This window comes from Gopherus evgoodei, chromosome 4 (genome assembly GCF_007399415.2).
Source record: "Gopherus evgoodei ecotype Sinaloan lineage chromosome 4, rGopEvg1_v1.p, whole genome shotgun sequence".
Lineage (NCBI taxonomy): Eukaryota > Metazoa > Chordata > Testudines > Testudinidae > Gopherus > Gopherus evgoodei.
The window spans coordinates 126573173-126590124 of NC_044325.1; positions in this window are offsets into that span (position 1 = coordinate 126573173).

Genomic DNA, 16952 nt, shown 5'->3' on the forward strand with positions numbered 1-16952 from the left:
TCTGTTTGGGCCATTTCTTCTCCTCTTACAGTCACAAGCTCTTGTCTCTTAGCCCAAGGGGCCCCCTCTCCCCAACCTCTCCTGGGTTTGTTTTTGTAAATCTCCAGCCTGCATCGAGTGCAGACAGCAAACACAGGCTGTCTCCAGGGCTGTTCATTGTTCTTACCTTGATTGGGTCAGCTCTCAGACTCTCCCTCCTCAGGTGACAGGTTTCACTCCCAGCAGATTTAAATCTTAATGCCCTACATGTCACATTGCTCTAAAATAGCTTCCTGTGCAAACAGCTGGCAATAACCATGACAATCAGCCAACTCTTAGCTTTTAGCAGAACCTCACCCCCAGGACCCGTGGTGAAGTACGGAGAAGCTGGTTGGTCAAAGGGAGATATACCTGCCTGGGTATGTCTGTGTTACCCAGCTGTACCCACTAGAGCTTTTGAAGTCTTACCTGAGGTGGGCCTTGGTCTGCCAAGCACCTGTTCCTGGAATCTGAAGATCAAAGGCCCAAGCTGTGTAAAGGAGAGACTGACCCATCACTGGGCAGGGTTGTTCTGAACTTGTAAGCACAGGAAAACCCCACATGGGACTTGAAGGTCTGGCTCTCAGCAGAGCCCTGGCTGGAGTTGGTGCTTGGCAGCTGTGCATAAGTTCCTTGATTGTGTTTAATACGTGTTCTCTGATATGCTTTCACTTTGAGAATCAATGTGCTTGCTTAGAAAGAGTGGGTGGAACCATCACTCTAGCAGTTATAACAGGTCACAGCCTCTGAGGCGACAACAAACTGCAGACACAGGCCTGCTTAGATCTGCCTTGGTGGGGACATCACAATGTAGGCAGGCAGCTGTGCAGCCCATAAAACCCTGGCCAGGATGGAGATTAATCTGGGTCTCTGCCTAAGCGAGGTGATGGCTGAGAAGCTAGGAGCGGGTGCCATTGCTGGACCATGCAGAGGGAATACAGGTGCTCTGGACTATGAAACCCCCACAACTCCTTTTGGAAGGTGGCTCCAGAACCCCACTGCTCTGACAGTTAGAAATCTTCTAATTTCCAGCCTGAATTTGCTGGTGGCCAGTTTGTACCCATTTGTCCTTTCGCTTCTTGCCCAATAATCATGCTGTTGCCAATCCTTTAGTATCTGTTATCTAAAGATTTATTTATAAAAAGAAAGATGAGAGTTAAAATTGGTTAAAGGCTCAAATACACACAATAAATGCAAGGTTCTTGGACAGGCTTGTAGCCGGGATGGAATAAACTGCTGGCTTGTTAAGTCTCTGGTTGCTTCCAAAGCATTGGAAGGTCCTCAGTCCCTTAGTCAGAATGCTCCCAATAATATAAGTCCGTAGTCCATAGGTCTGAGCAGGAAAAAGGCAAAACGGAGATGTTTCCAGGGCCTTTTATAGCTTCTGCCACATGAAGGGAAACCCATTGTTCTAGTTTGTGGAAAATTACAGGTAACAAGATGGTGCTTGCACTCACATGGGCAAGTCACAGGTCCACGCATGCTTTGCTTAGTCGTAGTAGAGGCCATTACCCTTACGCCAGTTCAGCATTTCTCTCATGTGGCCACTAGAGACTTTTCTTGTGGCCACAGTCTCCTGGCCAGGGGGGAGGGGGAGAGCAAAATAGCAGCCACTCCCACTCCCTGTTGATCCTGGATGCCCTGCCTTGGTGTTGGTCACTGGGACCGCCAGCAGGGGTTGGGCCTTGCCCCTCTCTGGAGACACCTGGGGCCCAACGCTGGAGGAACAGTTCTCCACCTTCCCCAGGATGGTGGGGATCAGGCTTTGGGGTTGAGCTCTGGGGTGGTGGGAGCAGTGCAGGGCTTCAGGTTCCAGTCCCGGGCTCCAGCTGTGCAGTAGCAGGCCCCAGACTCCGGCGGCTGGATTCAGGCTCTAGCCCACCACTGCCTTCTCTGGCCTCCCATCCAGGGCTTCATTTGTCCCCAGGCTTGCCGGGGCAGAGTAAGTCTGCTGTGAAAAGTGATACTTGTGTGTTGGTTAATATCGCTTTTCACAACAAACTTATTATCTGGCAATAAATAAATGACAATGACTTGGACATGGGTATGTGCATATTTATTTGTTTTTCCTAACAAATAAAGTGCGAGACAGCAAGACCTGGTGGACACACTCTGAGGCCACCAAAATATTTGGGCTTGTCTGCACTGATAATGCTAAAGCGCTGCTATGCCAGTGCTTTCACGTGGCTTGTGTGGTCACGATGCAGCACTGGAATAGAGCTCTCCCAGGCCTGGTCCACACTACTCAGTTAAATCGATTTAAACAGCGTTAAATCGATTTAACTCTGTACCCGTCCACACTACAACACACTTTAAATCGATTTTAAGGGCTCTTAAAATCGATTTCTGTACTCCTCCCCAACGAGAGGAGTAACACTAAAATCGATATTACTATATCGATTTAGGGTTAGTGTGGACGGAAATTGAAGTTATTGGCCTCATCATTTTACAGTAGCTACCCACAGTGCACCGCTCCAGAAATCGACGCTAGCCTCGGACCATGGACGCACACCACCGAATTAATGTGCCCTAGTGTGGACGCATAAAATCAATTTTATAATATCGGTTTTATAAAACCGGTTTTAGTTATTTCGATTCTATGCTGTAGTGTAGACGTAGCCCCAGAGCTCTAAAAAACCCACCTCCACCAGGGGCACAGCTCCCAGTGCTGGGGCACTGTTTACACTGGCACTGTACAGCACTGACACTTGCTGTGCTCAGGGGTGTGTTTTTTCACATCCTTGAGCAAGGAGGTTGCAGCACCGTAAATCGCCAGTGGAGACAAACCCTTTGTCCTGAGAATCTCTGCTCTAATTAGAATGTTCACATGAAAGTCCATCAGGTGTGGATGGGCATCTTCCACGGTCCATTGTGAGCTAAATGTTCCTTGATGAGCCATTTAGCTTGAATAGTCCCTTCAAGATGTGCAGGCTAAACACTTTGTGGGTGTTACCACAGGAGCAAACATCTGAAATACAGGTACATAGTTACATAGTTAATATTCAGAACTTCAGATACCAAAATGATACATGCATACAAATAGCATAATCATAACTTTTCCATTGACACCTTATTTTACATACTTTGTGCAAGATTTGTTGCAATTATATAACAGTGGTCGCAACAATGATCTACATGGTCATATTTGAATCAGATAACATCACACCATTGACTTGGGGTAAGTGGCTGGTCCTTTGGGATTGGAAGTAACCTGACTTTTGCTATGATCCCTGGGGTAAGGGACCATCTGTCACAAAGAGCTGCTCACCTGGGTGGTGAAATAGATGGGAGTACCCAGGGGGACTGCGTGTGACTCAATGTTAAGGCTGGTACAGTGCCTAAGGAGTTTACACTTAATGACTGGTTGGAGAAATCTCAGTATAGCCCTCACAGCCAATTTGAGGGTTGTGCCCTGCTTCCTAACGGCCTGCCTTGAGATTTGTACCATGCTCTTGAGTCACGGCAGGACAGCTTGATGGGAGGAGTTCCAGGTGGACAAGGGAACAGAACTTGGTGCTTGGGGCTTTTGACGCACCACCACCATCCCAGGGCTCTCCCAGACAGGTACCAAGGCACATGTTAAACCTGTTCTAGGCAGCACTGGAGTCTGTGGACACCACGAATCAGTCTCACCCCCATGTGGAGGGGCAGTGCCAGGCCTCAGGACTCTTCTAAGTCACCCTTTAGCCTGGCGCAAATGGCCCACGCCACCGAGATGGATTGCACTCCATGCGCACACCTTGAACAGCATCTTTTCCACCCCTCTTCCCAGCGCTGCGCTGCTCTTGCTGCTCTCCCAGGTGCCTTTGCTCAGCCAGCAGGAAGCCATGCCACAGCCTGCATCTAGCTGGCACAATGAGATGCATCTGCCACTGCACTTTGAAGCGGGATCCCATTCCAGTCCCTGGCGGCAGGGGTATTGCATGACTCAGAGCCTGAGAACACCCCCCATCCCTGTGCTCTGTCTGCCGCAGCCATCCTCCTCTCACCCCAGGCTGCCCACTGCACCTTGAAACATGAGAACCAGCCAAGGCCTTGAAGTGGGTCAGGAGTTGCATGTGGAGCCGGAGCACCAGCATGCCGGGCTCCCCCAGGGCAGCATTGCCTCACACGGGGCCAGTGAGTCCTCCATAGACAAACCCACCAGAGCACATGTATAGCCAGGAATTGAAAGCTGTTCTTCCCTCTTTTTCCAGTGGAACCCCCATTGCACAAGACTGGCAGATGGGCACCCCCTCCTGTGTTCCCTGGGCCCGTGCCCAGCTGCCACTATCCCTGTCCCTCAGCAGAAAGGGCACCCATGCAAGGCAAGGTCCTTTCCTCTTTTCCTTGGGGCCTGCAGGACGGACAGTTCCTTGCCTGGGTCCCGGTCTCATGTGCAGAGCACTTTAGCTCTGGCTGTCACTGTGTTTTGCCTTTGTTTCCTGTGTGTGCAGATAGCTCATTGTCTGAAGCCCAATACCCTTCAGGCTGAAGCTGTCTGAGCTGGGCTGGGATCTGTCCCATGTCCAGGATGTCATCTAAGCACACGGTAACTGAGACTTGCCCCATTGAGGCATTTTCCTGGTCACTGAGGCAATCTGAATATCGTTCTTAAACTCTGGCCACATATAACAGAAGAATAGCCATTGTAGTCTGAGGACTGACAATATTTTGTGCTCTGCTTCTGCATAGCCAGCTAAAGGAGGAGACATTGACAGAGCAGGCTGACGCCACTAATAATATCCCTGCGTAAGCATGGAAGTGACCGTGCTAATTTCAAGGTCCATTAGAAACCAGCTTTGCAAGTGAGGGGAGGCACAAGGCTTGAAGGGTGGGTTAGGAGCCAGTACTGAGGAAACAGCTGCAGCAGGCAGGAAAATAAAAGCCTCCCTTCTTAATCAAACTGGGTGGAGAACAGATGTTTTGGTTCTCTGGCGATTCCAGGGACGGCTCGTCCAGGCTGAACCAAAATCAATATGTTTTTGAAAATTTCAGCAAGTTGAAAAGTCAAAAAATGTCAATTTGGTTCAAAGCTCAACATTGTGTGTCGACTGGATTCGCAGTGTATCATGTTGATGTTGTTTGCAGTGTTGGTGTGTAGCTGTGTTGGTCCCAGGATTAGGAGAGAGACGAAGTCGCTAAGATAATATCTTTACTGGACCAACTCCTGGTGTGGAAGGCACCAGCTTTCAGACTACACGGGGCCCTTCTTCAGGTCTGTGGAATGAATTTTGATCTTTCATTTGGTTCTGGACATTTGACAAAAGTGGAGGAGGGGCAGATTGACAGAACATTGGTGGGGAGGGACCTTTCACTTGGTGATTAGGGCATTTACTTGAGCTGTGGGAGACCCCGATTCACTTCCCCCCTACTCCCGGGTATGAGCTAGAAAAGGGATTTGCAGTTGGGCTAAGGGGATAGTCTGGTGTAGGGCTGCCTCAGCCTCTCCTGTTGACGCTCTTTCACTTTGCATCAGATGAGTAGGGATTGGAGCAGGGACCTAAGTCTGGGTGTCCCACGTTCTAGGTGAGGGCCCTAACCCCTAGACTGCAGAGTCCTTCTCTCCGTCTTTGGACCAGTAGGGTGACCAGATGTCCCGATTTTATAGGGACTGTCCCGATTTTGGGGTCTTTTTTCTTATATGGGCTCCTATTACCCCCCCACCCTTATCCCGATTTTTCACACAGCCTGTCTAGTCACCCACCCTATGGCCCAGTGACTATTCATTGCAATTCGTAGTCATTCCTGCTGTGCCACAGGCAGAGAACAGGAGAGATCGAGGTGTCACAAATGGCAAGGAATTGATTAGGTAAGATGTGCCCAGCTGATCCCAGCAAGTGATTCATAACCCATGCTGCAGAGGACGGTGACCCCCTCCCCCCTCCGCCACCATCTCCCTTCAAGGTTGCTGTCAGTATGACCTGGGGAAAATTCCTTCCCACCCAAAAAATTGGCCATCAGTGTGACCCAGAGTGTGTGAGCACGACCCACCAGCCAGGTGCCTAGACAGGATTTTCTGTGCCACCCGAGAACCCTGATCCACCTCTGCTCCACTGGACATGCAGGGCAGGGGAGGACAGGGAAAGGTGACTTCTTAGCTCCTCTTCTGTTCTGGCCGGTTCTCAGGACAGCTCTGACTTCCTCCCGACTGCCTAGCATCCAGGGGCTGATCCAACAGCCACTGCTAACCGGAGCTTATCCATGCTCTAGCCACGCCTCCTGCCCCTGGACTGTGTCCTGCTCCATGTGAGGAGCTGCACGAGGGCGGTGCCAAGTCCTTACACTGCACAGGGAATCACCAGGTGGCCAGATCTGCTAGCTCTACAGCCTATTAGTGCCACCCAAGCAGCACAAAGGGGCTGTGATGGAGAGGCCAAAGACTGAACTCCGCTCTCCCCCATTGGCTTGGCTGGGCTGAGGCATGGAGAGAACTTGCACTGGAGTTGAATCCCCAAAAACTCATTCACAGACACCAAATCCCCTGAACCAGCCATTCCAGAAAAGACAATTCAAAGTCCTCGCGGAGCCCTGTTCAGCCCATGGCTAGAACTCCGCTGGGCACGGGGCCTTCTCTGGTGTTGGCTAATTAGCCCCGCTCTAGACTAATTGCTTCAGCAGTGTGATACACATCACTGTTTTGCAATGGGGAATTTTCCATTTCTAATGTTTCATGCTGGGACTCCCTGACAGAATGCTGCTGCTCCTGAGAAAATGTGAAAGGGAAACCAGAAAGAGCAAATACACACATGCCATGTCATAGCTGAAGGAAAACACCATTCCAGAAACAACTGGAAATGCACTCACATCCCCCATATAGAGCACAGTATGGCATGAGAACTGCCTGATGGGATCAGCCCCGGGCTTCATCCAGTCCAGGATCCAGGGCTGGTGCAAGGATATTTTGCGCCCTAGGCAAAACTTCCACCTTGCACCCTCTGCCCCCACCCCTTCCCCCAGAGCATTGCTTATTATAAACGTTCAAAAATGAATACTGCATAATGTGGCATTGTTCATTAGAATTAATACATATTCAGCTTGAAAATTTATTAATTTCATTATTTAGCTTACATAGTTAATGAAAATAATTGAAGAACCTGACAGGGTGTGGGGCTGGCTGGCTCTGGGCAGGGCAGGGGATGCGAAGCTGGTTGGAGATGGGGTGTGGGGTTGGCTGGAGGCAGGGGATGTGGGACTGGCTGCGTGCAGGGCAGGGGCTGCAGCAGGGGCTGGATGGAGACAGGTGGTGTGGGGCTGGCTATGGACAGGGCAAGGAGTGCAGCAGAGGCTGGCTGCATACAGGGCAGGGAGTGAGGGGCTGGCTGCAGGCAGGGCAGGGGGTGCAGCAGGGGCTGGCTGCGGGCAGCAGGGAGTGTGGGGCTGGTTGAGGCAGGGAAGGGAGAGCGGGGCAGGGTGCGGGCAGGGGGTGAGGGGCTGGATGGATACAGGGTGTGGGGCTGGCTAGAGACAGGGCAGGGAGTGTGAGGCTGGCTGCGGGCAGGGCAGGGGATGCAGCAGGGGTGGCTGCGGGTAGGGCAGGGGGCGAGGGGCTGGCTGGAGGCAGGGGAAGGGGTGTGGGGCTGACTGGAGGCAGGGCAGGGGATGAGGGGTTGGCTGCATTCAGGACAGGGGGTTCAGCTGCCATGGATGGAGCTGGAGCACAAAGAGCAGCTGCAGAAGGATGAGCTGTTGGACAGAAGCTTCTGTGAGGAACCGGCTCTGTCTCATGGAGAGGTACCGCTGCGGGATCTGCATTTTAAATAGCAGTGAGGACGCCCCTGCAGCCCCTTGCCCTCAGCCTCTTGGGCACTGGCTCTCTGCGGCTCACTCCCTAGGGGCTCAGCCCTGCTCCTCTTGCCCCGAGTCCCTCATTAGGCCTGGGTGCCTGTAAAGCATGCAGCATGTCTTTGTACTGTGTTAATGACTCCTGAACTGGTGGGGGCTATGTCTAATTGCTGCCACTATCTCTTTCTTTGCTAGGCAATTAGATGACAGTTAACTAGGAATAGCCCAGAGGGGTCAGAGTAGGAGGGAGGAGAGACCTTTAGGTTTCAGTTCTGTGCCAAGCCGGTTAACTTTTCTTTTCAGCTGCCTATAAACAAACCCTAGTAGAGAAAAAAGTTTCTTCCCCACATCCGCTCTCCCAAAAAATCAGTTATGTTTTTAATGGATCCAGAAGTAAAATAAGTCTGTAATCAAAAAGACAAGTTTCCTGCTTTCCCTTCCACAAAGATCTATTTCCAACCCAGGTAACTTATTATTTATTATGTGCAGTAACTATGTTCTCACGTTTGAATGATACACTGTAGTGGTGTCAGAGTTCTTTGGAAATCCCTCTGCTCTTTTGCGGTGTTGGGAGTGAATGTTAGACCCTCGGTTAATTACTTTTACCTTACTTCACGTGCCCATCTTTTGGTCATTAATTTTTGAAGTTAAGTTAGATTTTCAGAACCCAGCTTTAAAATGATGTTCATGCTGACAATTGCAATTTAATTGTCCAAACGGGGAAATCGATGCCTTGAAATTATAGGATTTAATGTCCTCCCACCCCCAGGCCACCTGCTTCCACTTATGGCCTCTCCCAGCGCTGCCAGTGATTCTGTGTGGCTGCATCAGGTGGGATTTCAAGAGGACACCCCAACTCCCCGCTAAATTCACCCCTGGTTTACGACCACTCTGCACCAAGAGCACCTTCCCTCCCTGCCCTAGAGCTGCTGGATGGCTAGAAAGCTGAGCTGGGCATTTGATTGATCTCGAATATTATCATGCGCCCCCCCAAAAAACCCTTAATATCCACATAGCTTTGGGGGGGGCTATTCACCCCCCTCAAGCCAGTTTATTTTATTGTTGCAGGCAAATGAAGGAGCCATAGTTTAATGGAAATATTCAGCCCCTACAGCGGTCTTGCAGCAGGGAAAGCAGAGTTGATGGGAAGGGAACTGGTTTGGATAGGAGCCCTAGTCCCCTTGCTTTGCAAAACAATTTGGAGAAGGGAATCAGATCACGCCGTGCCTCAGTTTCCCCTTCTGCCGGGGGGGCGGGAGATAAAAGTCTCAGCCTGCCGTGCCGTGTTGCAGACCTTTCACATTCTCCCCTCTTGATGTATTTGATTTCCAGCTACAAACCTCCCTCTCTCTCTCTCACCTGGTCCAAGTGTCCTACCCTTATGAACCCTCACCAGAGCTGCAAGTGCTCTGTCCTTAGAAACCCTAACCTTAGGGTGGGAAGCCCTACCCATAGGAACCCTAACACTAACCCCAAGTGCCCTACTCTTATGAACTCTCACTAAGTACCAGCTCGGGGCTTTTTCCATGGGTTACATTACATGATCCCCACTTTAGTTTTGAAACAGACACAGGCAGGCACAAACTCACCCTCAGACAGCGACACCACGAAAACCACAAAGCCAACCCAAACCCACGCGGAATCACAGGGTCAAACACTCACCGTTGGAAGCCCCAGCAGCTGCTCACGTAGGTGAGGTCCACTGCAGAGATTCCTGTCTCCCACCAGACCAGAAGCTCCCTCGGCGTCTCCTCCAGGTAAGTGCTGGGGGGAGGGGAGGAGAAGGCTGCAAAGCATGTGTGCCTTCTCCCCCCTCCTCCCACCCCCTCCTGACCTGCAGGGACAGCCAGGGCTGTCTCTGCCGGCCAGTGTCTCTCATTGCCTAGCAACAACAGCTGCTGCTTCTGGGAGACGCTGAGCTTTGCTTCCGGGAGAGACATTGCCGGCCGGCGCTGGGCCCAATTTGGGGGAATCGGGCAAATCGGCCTAAAGCCGGCCCTGACTCCTACCTCCACCCCAAGACCTTGTGGCTGAACGAGGAGGGTTCATTCAGAAAGTCATCGTGTTTGGAGGTAAAGGTGTGAAATGAGGGGGAAAATGGCCCCTCTTTCAAGTTTAAATGTTGTAACTTCTACATCTAGACCGAGGTGGCCAACCTGAGCCTGACAAGGAGCCAGAATTTCCCAATGTAACTGCCAAACGTGCACCTTTGTATGCAACTACTGAGTCAGTTGTGAACCTCCCAGTCATTGTCGTTATCCCTTTGAAATAGTGATGGTGATGGACACTTGGCTCGATATCCCAGCGTGCCCTGGACATCTACAGACTGCATTAGCCAATCCGACCATTCGGCACTTGCAGATGGGCACCTCTGTATTGAGCCTGAGTCTTGTACAGCTATGAAAGGCTGGTAGATGCTGCTATTTCCCCCTCTTTTTAACCAGCACTAATACCAGGCCAGGCCAGGGCTGGGAAGAGAGAGAGAGCAGCAGGTTTCCCCTATTGTTTCCTCTCTCTTTTTTTTAACTAGTTTCAGCTCTGCACCATCTTGCTCTTCTGCTTTGTGAGCCTGGCTAGCTCATCTTAATCTGAGGGTCCAGGGTTCAAGTCCCTGGTCAGGTGATAAACTACTCACTATATTTTAAAAATCTGTCTTTCTGGAGTCCTCTTTGATGTTATTTTTTCTCTTCAGGATTTTGTCTTTCCTAAGAAGGGCCTTTGTGTGGGGGAGATTGAAGGGGCAACTTCCTGACAGCCCCTTTGTCCTTGCAGGCTGGAGGAATAAAGGCCTCTGGGCATATAGCACGTTCCTCTCCTGCACACACACACACAAAATATCTCTACGGAATTAGAATCACCTGCTGCCTTCCCCTTTCCTGCTGGATCCTCAAATGAGGATGCTCTTCAGCCCAACCCCATGTCCCCTCTTTGCCCAGTGTCCCTCAATCCCAACCCTCAGTCCCTCCTATGCTCATTGCTCCTCACTCCCAAGCAGAGCCTGCTCCTCTTCACCAGTCTCCTCTGTCCCAACCCACAGCCACCTCCTATTCCCAGTGCCTCTCAATCCCAACCCACAGGCCCCTCCTCCTCACACTGCTCCTCAATCCCAACCCACAGCTCCCTCCTTCCCTCCAGCAGCAGGTGCTTCAGACCCCCTCAGGAAGATTTTCTTGCAAGGTTTCATGTATGAGTCTGCATGTGGATTTTACAGTATGTTGGAAATAGGATGGATTGCTTGCCTAAATGATCTCTTTTGGCTGGTGTTGGATTCCCAGTCTCCTGGTTATTGGGGCAGGAGAAATAAAGGGTTGTTATCCTTATTGTGTGAATCAAGGGCAGCAGAACTGTGCTTGGCAGACCCCGGTGGAGGGAGTCACCCTCAATTCATTAGCACTTGCTAGGCAGGGGCATGGGTTCCAAAGCCAAGTGGGTCGGGGCCTGGGGCCTGATACTAAAATGTATGTGTTAGACCAACTTTAGGACAGGATGGTTGTGGAGGGATGTCTGAGGCCCTAGACAACACACAGCACAGTGAGTACAGTGCCTTCTTATTTTCCCCCATTTCCACGCAAGATGGCAGGTGAACTCTCCAGAGGCACCTCTGGGCTTGCACTGACTAAGGACAACAGCTGTGAGTGGGGTGCAGAGAGGGGATGGCTCATATTAAAGGACTTTTGGTTGCTGGACTTACGAACTGTAGGGAGAAGGACACTGCCCAGCTTATTTGTGAGTGGGTCTTTTCCTCGTGGTTTATGTTTATGTATTGGAGACGCTGACATGACTTCTACCAACTCTGGGCTTACATTGCAATGGAGACATACCCTGAGAGTACATCTATACTGGGATAAAAGCCCTGCGGCCCAGCTGGCCTGGATGATCTGATCTGGGCTCCTGGGGCTCAGGTTGTGAGGCTAAAACCTGTGGTGTAGACATTTGTGCTCAAACTGGAGCCCAGGCTCGGAGACCTTCACCCCTCATGGGGTCTCAGAGGCCAGACTCAAGCCCAAGTTTCTACACTGTAATTTTATTACCCTTCAGCACAAGCTGCACAAGCCTGAATCAGCTGACCCAGGGTTTGAGAATAGTGGGTGTGTTAATGGCAGTGTAGATGTAATGCTAGGCTATGCCCACACTTCAATGAAACACCCAGGTCTGCCCCATGCCAGCTCAGGCTCCTGGGTCTTGGGCCATGGGATGGTAAATTTGCAGTGTAGACATCTCAGCCCAGGCTCAATACCGGGTCTGGGACCCTACAAGGTTGGGAGGGAGTTTAGCAAGCCAAAAAGATAAAATGGCTGTACCCTCAGGTCAAACGCCCGACCCCTACCTGGGATCTAAACCTGGTGTTAGCTAGGCTTTTGGGTCCCCCCTTTGAGCCTTTAGTCACATGCTTGCTGCTGTACCTTTCCTGGAAGACAGCCTTCCTCGTCGCTATCACCTCGGCTAGACGAGTCTTGGAACTTCGAGCTTTGACTGAGGATCTCCTGTATATGGTATTCCACAAGGACAAAGTACAGCTGCGACCGCACCCGACATTCCTCCCTAAGGTGGTCTCTGCCTTCCACATTAATCAAGACGTCTTTCTACCAGTTTTTTTCCCAAAGCCGCTCTCATCGCGTCGGGAAGAACAGTTGCATACTTTGGATGTCCGCAGGGCTCTTCCTTTTTATATCGAGAGGACCAAACCCTTCTGACGTTCGCCTCAGCTCTTTGTAGCTGTTGCAGACCGGATGAAAGGCATGCTGGTCTCTTTCCAACAAATCTCATCTTGGGTGACACCTTGTATCCGGACATGCTATGACTTGGCTCAAGTTCCGGTTGGCCATCTCACCGCCCATTCTACTCGGGCTCAAGCCTCATCTGCCGCTTTACTGGCCCATGTTCCCATCCAGGAAATAGGTCGCGCGGCTACCTGGTCTTCCATCCACACCTTTGCATCACACTACGCATTGTTCCAGCAGTCTAGAGACGATGCCGCCTTTGGCTCAGCGGTCTTACATTCCGCAACGTCTCATTCCGACCACATCGCCTAGGTAAGGCTTGGGAATCACCTAATTGGAATCGATATGAGCAAGCACTCGAAGAAGAAAAGACGGTTACTCATCTTTGTAACTGTTGTTCTTCGAGATGTGTTGCTCATATCCATTCCAAACCCGCCCTCCTTCCCCACTGTCAGAGTAGCCGGCAAGAAGGAACTGAGGGACGGTCGGGTCGGCAGGGGTATATATCCGGCACCATAGCGGCGCCACTCCAGGGGGTGCCCAGCCGACCCACCGAGTGTTGCTAGGGTAAAAATCTTCTGATGAACGTGCACGCAGCGCGCACACCTAATTGGAATGGATATGAGCAACACATCTCGAAGAACAACAGTTACAAAGGTGAGTAACTGTCTTTTCCTTTGGTTTGTTCTAAACCTGCTGTCTATTCATTTCATGGGGTGACCTCTAGTTCTTGTGTTATGAGGAGTAAATAGCACTTCTTTACAGATCCAGACTAACACGGCTACCCCTCTGATACGTCTTTATTTACTTTATCCAAGTACTTTATCCTAGCCCCCCCCTTAGTCATCTCTTTTCCAAGCTGAAAACTCCCCTCAGTCTTATTAATCTCACCTCACATGGAAGCTGTTCCAGACCCCTAATCATTTTGGTGGCCCTTTTCTGTACTTTTTCCAATTCCGATATATCTTTTTGAGATGGGGGACCAGCTCCAGTATTCAAGATGTGGGCATACCATAGATTTATAGACAGCCAATATTATATTTCTGTCTCACTAGCCATCCCTTTCCTAATGACTTCTCAACATTTTGTTCGCTTTTTTGACTGCCAATGCACATGGAGTAGATGTTTTCAGAGAAGTATCCACAGTAACTCCAAGATCTCTTTCTTAAGTTGTAAGAGCTAATTTAGACCCCATCAGTTTAGATGTAGAATTGGGATCATGTTTTCCCATGTGCATTACTTTGCATTGATCCACATTGAATTTCATCTGCCTTTTTGCTGCCCAGTCACTTTGTTTGGTGAGATCCCTTTGTCACACTTTGCACTCTTTTTCGGACGTAACTAACTTGAGTTGGTTTGTGTCATCTGCAAATGTTGCCACCTCACTATTTACCCCTTTTTCCAGATCACTTAGGAGTATGTTGAACAGCGCTGGTCCCAGTAGAGACCCCAGGGGGACACCACTATTTACCTCTCTCCATTCGGAAAAACCAGACCCTTTCTTTACTGCATTTGAACCAGTTATCTATTCCAGAGAGGACTGTCCATCTTATCCCATTTTGCTTCAGAGCCTTTGAGGAGAGACCTTGTCAAAGGTTTTATAAAAATCTAAGTATACTATATCTACAGGATCACCTTTATCCACGTGCTTGTTGACTCCCTCAAAGAATTATAGTAGATCTGTGAGGCATGATTTTTCTTTACAAAAACCATGTTCATTCTTCCCCAATGTAAGCGGGGGCAGACTCGACCGGTGGCGCCTCCTCCTGGTCGTCTTGGGAATTAGTTCTCCAGCCATCAGCGTGCCCTCTGTAGACCGGTGATCCATCTTACTGCAGTCGGCCCCCTGTCCCTCCCAGGACCCCGGTGCCCTTTTACTCGGTGCTGCCCCCTGGCGGTACCCCCACAGTTCTGGGTCTCCCCCTCCAGGGGAACCCTCACCCACTATCCCCACTTCACCTCAGTCTTGGCTACTGCCCAGTCTCCATCTAGCCTCCATTCACTGGGGCAGACTGCAGTATGAGCCACTCATCACAGGCAAAAGGGTTTGGACCTGCCACCTCTGCTTCCCCATGGGCTGCCCCATTGCAACCCTGCACCTATTCAGCCTAGAGTCAGGCCTGCAGCCTGGGGGCTTTCCAGACCAGAGCTCCCAGCTCCTCTGGCCCTTCCACAGCCCTGCTCCCAAGCTAGATGTCTTGCTTGGGTCCCTGCAGCCAGGCCCTTCTCTAACTATAAGCAGAGGAAGACTGACTGGACTTCTGGCTCGCAGCCTCTTATAGGGGCCAGCTGGGCGTGGTTGGGGCATGGCCACAGCTGAGCCTACTTTCCCCAATCAGCCCAGGCTTCTTGCCCCAGCCACAGCCCTCTCCTGGGCAGTTTCAAGCCCCGCAGGGCAGGAGCAGGTAACCACCCCACTACACCCAACAAATTCTGTTTACCTATGTGTCTAATAATTGGGCTCTACAATTTCACCCAATTTGCCTGGGATTGAAGCTAGCCTTAGTGGCTTGTAATTGCCAGCTGCGTCTGTGGAGACTTTTTTATACACTGCTCCAGCCAGGGACTAAAGGCAGCTCCAGACTTTCCCTTTCTCCCTTCTGGGAAATCAAGTTCTAGTTCTACAAGGAGCTAAAGAAGCCTCAACCCTGCATCTGAATTAATGTCACATTTCTCACTACCCGACACAAACAAATGTCATTTCAATCCCAGGTAAGTCCACGTCAGTCATTCCTCAGCCCCATTCCTTCACCCTCCCGCCTTCGCTTAGGGCATTGCGCCACCCTGTGGGCATTTCATGTCGCTCCTCAGTTTCACATACAGACACAATTTCCTTTGCTGTTCAGCGAACAGCAAAACCTTTCTGCGTCTCTAGTCTGAGCCAGGGCATTCAATTCCATTGAAACCTTCTCTTCTGCAATGGCAACGGTCAGACAGAGGGGACGTGGCCACCTTCAGCCCTGAGAGGGAGATATTCACTCTCCTCTTTCTTCAAGCTGCTGTTGTTATTCCATAAAACATGTACCATGGAATAAAAAGCTGAGTTTACTCCAGAGTGAGGAAAGAAAGGAGCCACCAACTCCCCGAAAAATCTCTGTGCCCCAGAGAGAACCTGGCTCTGCTATTCAAATCACTGATGTGCTTCAGCTACAGTGGGGAAAGTATCTGCTCTCATGGGGGTACAGCTCAGTGGCAAAGTGTTTGACTGCAGATCAAGTGGTCCTTGCTCCAAATCCAAGTGCCTTCTAAGAAGCCTCTTATTTTACTTTTATTTTTGAAAAAAGGGAAAACATTTTGATTTCCATTCTCTAGCATGTTCAGGAGCTCCACTATACGGGGATACTTGAAATGAATGTAAACACATAACATCAATTAAACAAAGGGATCATATGGATGTACATTTGCAGATCCCTCTTCTCCAGGGCTGTGCTGTGCAGAAGAACAAGAACCACGTCCAGTTGGGGTTCAGGAGTCTGACGAGCAAAGGCAACTTGGTGCGGGCTAAAGTCACCAGCACTTTGGCTCCTTCACATTCAACCAGCAGCTGGGCCCCCAGGACAAGGCATGAGAAGAAGATAGTGGCTGTGAGCAGGAAAATAGCCCCCAAGAAGCTGGCTAAAGCTCTCAAAATCCTCAGGAAGGTCACTGTGCCCATGTCTAGAACGTACTGACTGCTGTGGGGACCAAAAAGGCAGAGAAAAGCCCTCAAAAGTTCTAAGCTGCCAAGCCCCAGAAGGTGATCAAAATCCTACCTAAAGTCAAGACAGGATAAGGCTAATGTCATCTCCAAAGCCAGGGCTAAGAAGGTAAAAATGAGAAAGAAGTGGAGAGATTTCCATTGGGATGACTCCTGCTCCCCGAATGGCTCTGTTATGAATCACCATGGAACACCCGAAGAGATCAAAGTCCTGCAGGACAAACAGCCTCATGGACAGCATAATGAAGTGGTGGCAGTGGGGGGAAGTGTTTCTCTTCCAGAGGGGAAGTGCTGTGTTTTGTGTAACACCTGCCAGGTGAGTGATGCACTGACAGGGCAGCTGCCCATAGCTCCCACAGGAGCTCATTCTCTTCGATCTGCTTCGGCTGTTATTTCAGAGCCAGCACTCGTGGCAGTGTGTCCCTGTCACTTCACCAGCTGTAGAACAGGCTCTGTCTGCATCCCAGCTCTGATTAAACTCACTTTTTAATGTATACCTGCTGTGATGCTTTCCCAGTTCTCTGCCTCATTCTAACATTCGGGTCAGACACTGAATATGGGGAGGAATGGACTAATTTGTGTGACATTTGGTAAGTTGCCATAGTATGTGATTGAAACCTCTGCTGGAGGTGGGCAGGAGCCTGTTACCCACATAAAATAGCTAAGCTTTACCAAACTACCTGCTACACATTCAAATCTTCCTGTACACACACAATAGAAATCGGGGCTCTGAGAAATGGCAACTTTCCTTT